This window comes from Schistocerca piceifrons, unplaced genomic scaffold (genome assembly GCF_021461385.2).
Source record: "Schistocerca piceifrons isolate TAMUIC-IGC-003096 unplaced genomic scaffold, iqSchPice1.1 HiC_scaffold_954, whole genome shotgun sequence".
In the NCBI taxonomy this organism is placed as follows: domain Eukaryota; kingdom Metazoa; phylum Arthropoda; class Insecta; order Orthoptera; family Acrididae; genus Schistocerca; species Schistocerca piceifrons.
In genome coordinates, this window is record NW_025729228.1 from 530,001 (window position 1) to 535,000 (window position 5,000).

A 5,000-nucleotide genomic window follows, 5' to 3' on the forward strand; every position below is an offset into this window, starting at 1 on the left:
CACCCATTCTCCAGTGGCTCTGCCGCACGAAGCCGTGGACCGGCAATGACTCTACCCGCACCCGTTCGTGGACCACCCCAACCGCCAAACTCGCACCTCCAGCGGATGAACGGCGGACGTTTCCCGCACTCGTAAAGTGCAATCCACCCCTATAACTTGCGTTTCATGAAGAGTTATTTCCAATATGCGACATTCCCGCTGTCCGTATACATGGGCCGCGACCTGTACCACTGACGAGCGAGAGACGCGATCGCGTTGCTCACTGTACGGCGTCCGATACCGAGCCATCAGCATGTCGGTCCCCATGCGCGTTGCACTCGCACTCGCACTCGCACTCGCAGTCGCAAAAACGTGGCGCAAATATATTACGCGGAAGAGTTATAACAGACCGAGCCCCACTGCATGGGGGAGTCTTTGTCACTAATGTACACAGATGGAACATTTTGGACTGGAACCAGATTACCCGTACACACGGCGCTGATTAGTAATCAATGCAGAGCCATCAAACTACAGAAAATATATACAACTGTCCGTATACATGCTGAAAGAGTCTGCCCACAATGGGAACCACACGTCAGCCAGACACTCTGATCACGCACCACTCTCTGCTTCTAACAGGCGCACATACAATACGTAAGCACCAGCATGGAACAACATCCAGTGCATCCTCTCCGCCACATTACACAATCCACACTATCACAACCAGACCAGGAGGTCCATGCGGAAAATAGAATATCCCACCCTTTCGACATCCACCATTGCGCAGATAAGGCACCAACACCCACACATGTCCTATACAACGGTGCACCCAACATCACAATAGTACCTCCTGTCACAGCGCACAAACAATGACATGAGTCAAAGACACAGGTCTGACACAAGCATAGAATTGGAGCGCCGCCTCTAATAAGCCAAAGGTGCATCCTGACGTGACAAATCTCATCATGTCACAAGCATTCACTTACTATAATCACTATCAACGAACCTGCCGCCCCCGCCCCCGCCCCCCCCCCCCTACACCTTTCCTTACAACAACGTGTAACCTAACCTAACCTATGTTGTACCTTAACCTAACCTATGTTGTGCCTTAACCTAACCTATGTTGTGCCTTAACCTAACCTATGTTGTGCCTTAACCTAACCTATGTTGTGCCTTAACCTAACCTATGTTGTGCCTTAACCTAACCTATGTTGTGCCTTAACCTAACCTATGTTGTGCCTTAACCTAACCTATGTTGTGTCTTAACCTAACCCATGTTGTACCCTAACCTAACCCATGTTGTCCCCTAACCTAACCCATGTTGTCCCCTAACCTAACCCATGTTGTCCCCTAACCTAACCCATGTTGTCCCCTAACCTAACCCATGTTGTCCCCTAACTTAACCCATGTTGTCCCCTAACCTAACCCATGTTGTCCCCTAACCTAACCCATGTTGTCCCCTAACCTAACCCATGTTGTCCCCTAACCTAACCCATGTTGTCCCCTAACCTAACCCATGTTGTCCCCTAACCTAACCCATGTTGTCCCCTAACCTAACCCATGTTGTCCCCTAACCTAACCCATGTTGTCCCCTAACCTAACCCATGTTGTCCCCTAACCTAACCCATGTTGTCCCCTAACCTAACCCATGTTGTCCCCTAACCTAACCCATGTTGTCCCCTAACCTAACCCATGTTGTCCCCTAACCTAACCCACGTTGTCCCCTAACCTAACCCACGTTGTCCCCTAACCTAACCCACGTTGTCCCCTAACCTAACCCACGTTGTCCCCTAACCTAACCCACGTTGTCCCCTAACCTAACCCACGTTGTCCCCTAACCTAACCCACGTTGTCCCCTAACCTAACCCACGTTGTCCCCTAACCTAACCCACGTTGTGCCTTAACGTAACCCACGTTGTGCCTTAACGTAACCCACGTTGTGCCTTAACGTAACCCACGTTGTGCCTTAACGTAACCCACGTTGTGCCTTAACGTAACCCACGTTGTGCCTTAACGTAACCCACGTTGTGCCTTAACGTAACCCACGTTGTGCCTTAACGTAACCCACGTTGTGCCTTAACCTAACCCACGTTGTCCGCTAACGTAACCCACGTTGTCCGCTAACGTAACCCACGTTGTCCGCTAACGTAACCCACGTTGTCCGCTAACGTAACCCACGTTGTCCGCTAACGTAACCCACGTTGTCGCCTAAACCTGCTCTGTAATTGTTATACGACTCGTTCAATTAGTGTAGTGTTGCCCACCCGCAACCCTCGCAATATAGTTCGCTACTCGCACTGCCCGCTCCCCTGTGTATCGCTTCATGTTAAACACCTTGCAAGTCTTGCTGACTTTCCACATGCTCCTGCTGTACACTGTAATGTGGATGGCAGCAGGACGTACATGCCGCCCCCCGCCCCACCCCTCCCCACGTCCCCACCTTGCCCCCTGCCTTCGCAAGCTGGTTGGTGAGAAGTTTGCATGTTCAATGCCCTTCGCATGCGACGTACTCAGGCTACGTTGTGGTGCGGCCTGTGTCAACTGTCCGCTGATGTCGTACGCATAAACCACAATCTGTACTGCACATTCGTCCTTATGTACTGAATGATACATCGTGGCACATGTGTGACCGTACAACGACTGCGCCCAAAAACGGCGGACCATACAGTGCAAATATTGTGCACGCAGCTACGTGTCGTCTCCCTATGAGAGCTGGATTGCAGTGTGGTACGCCATAGAGACGTGTGGGAGGAACGGACGCCGTGGATGGCGATCAGCATGAGCTGTCTGTTGATGTATTCGGGCCTAGTCGTCTCTCCTCAAACACCGTGATAGCATGGTGCACCGCGTTCCATATCTGCGACATGCTACAGAGGCCGGTTGACAGTCGTTCGAGCAATGGACATCGCATACGTACGGGGGCCACCTTCCACGTATTGTCTAGGCGTGCACATTTTGTTGCGTGTATGTGGGCAGACGTAGTGTGGCGTGACACCTGACACAGGCATGCAATAATCGTTGAAGTTGCTAATGGCGATGGACGCCTACGTTTTCTGGTGAAGTTACGCAAATGAAGAAATGGTAACCCGTTGTGGTGCGGTTGTTCTCGCTAGGGGTGAATCGGTGATGGCGACGATAGGTTGAGGTACTAACCGGTTGTTCCAGCGATACCCACCATGCCGATGAAACTGAACGGCATCTGGGTGTGAAGCGATACGCGGCGGTGGCTGGGTGGGACCGTCCCCGGCCGGTGAGGGGGCGCCTCCCGGCGTGCTGGCCGCGCGGTGCGTGGGCGCACGCGCTACAGCCGGCTGGTGGGGGCGGCCAGTGGCAGGCGCGCCGGCCGACGGACGCGGCAGGCGTCGCAGCTGCGCGCCGGCGCACCCTGCGCGCGGCGCCGTGCGGCCAAAGTAGGTCCTCGCGGGCCCGGTGCGAAGCGCGGTGGACATCTTCAGTGTGCTGGTCCGATTGAGGACTGTGTGCGTTGAGGATGCGCCGCCGCCCGGCGCTCGGCGCCGCGACGCCGTCTGCTGCTCGGTCGCCCCAGCGGTTCTCGCTGGTGGTTTGTATCGCAGCTGTGCGGATGTGTTGGCGCGTGCGCTGTGCTGGGAGAGTTCGCTTCGGCACCCAAGTGGGGCTTTTGTCCTTCTGTGGCGCTGGCGTTGGAGCTGCCGGTCACCGTAGGTGGCGCGTGTTGTCTCCCGCCGGCAATGCCACGACAGCACGCTCCCGGGCCTCTGTCGGCAGCGGCAAGCTCAGTTGGGAGCACGGGTGGTCGCACCGAAAGCGTCTACTCGCCTAACTCCGGGCGATTGCGCCTCTCTCGAACCCGACCAAGTACTTGGGACGGCGCTGCGCGCCGCCGGGACCTGAGAGGGTTTCGAGGTGTATTGTGCAGGGGAGCTCAGCCTCCTCCTGTTTGCAGAATGATTGAGCGAACGCTTGCGTGTTCGCGCGGGCCCCCGGGACACACTCCCGGGCGGCCGGCTGCTCAGCTCTAGTTGACGCAGCTCCCTGGTTGATCCTGCCAGTAGTCATATGCTTGTCTCAAAGATTAAGCCATGCATGTCTCAGTACAAGCCGCATTAAGGTGAAACCGCGAATGGCTCATTAAATCAGTTATGGTTCCTTAGATCGTACCCACGTTACTTGGATAACTGTGGTAATTCTAGAGCTAATACATGCAAACAGAGTCCCGACCAGAGATGGAAGGGACGCTTTTATTAGATCAAAACCAATCGGTCGGCTCGTCCGGTCCGTTTGCCTTGGTGACTCTGAATAACTTTGGGCTGATCGCACGGTCCTCGTACCGGCGACGCATCTTTCAAATGTCTGCCTTATCAACTGTCGATGGTAGGTTCTGCGCCTACCATGGTTGTAACGGGTAACGGGGAATCAGGGTTCGATTCCGGAGAGGGAGCCTGAGAAACGGCTACCACATCCAAGGAAGGCAGCAGGCGCGCAAATTACCCACTCCCGGCACGGGGAGGTAGTGACGAAAAATAACGATACGGGACTCATCCGAGGCCCCGTAATCGGAATGAGTACACTTTAAATCCTTTAACGAGTATCTATTGGAGGGCAAGTCTGGTGCCAGCAGCCGCGGTAATTCCAGCTCCAATAGCGTATATTAAAGTTGTTGCGGTTAAAAAGCTCGTAGTTGGATTTGTGTCCCACGCTGTTGGTTCACCGCCCGTCGGTGTTTAACTGGCATGTATCGTGGGACGTCCTGCCGGTGGGGCGAGCCGAAGGCGTGCGACCGCCCCGTGCGTGCTCGTGCGTCCCGAGGCGGACCCCGTTGAAATCCTACCAGGGTGCTCTTTATTGAGTGTCTCGGTGGGCCGGCACGTTTACTTTGAACAAATTAGAGTGCTTAAAGCAGGCAAGCCCGCCTGAATACTGTGTGCATGGAATAATGGAATAGGACCTCGGTTCTATTTTGTTGGTTTTCGGAACCCGAGGTAATGATTAATAGGGACAGGCGGGGGCATTCGTATTGCGACGTTAGAGGTGAAATTCTT

General features: G+C 54.5%; 1 non-coding gene across 1 annotated transcript in view; it reads left to right on the forward strand.

Annotated features, from left to right (window-relative positions):
• Positions 1-3,990: 3,990 nt before the first annotated feature.
• The window catches only part of LOC124773531, a 1,909-nt gene continuing 899 nt past the window's right edge, over positions 3,991-5,000 (forward strand). Inside the window, exon 1 of the ribosomal RNA XR_007014775.1 lies at positions 3,991-5,000. This exon is cut by the window's right edge and continues 899 nt beyond it. This is a non-coding gene — a ribosomal RNA (small subunit ribosomal RNA).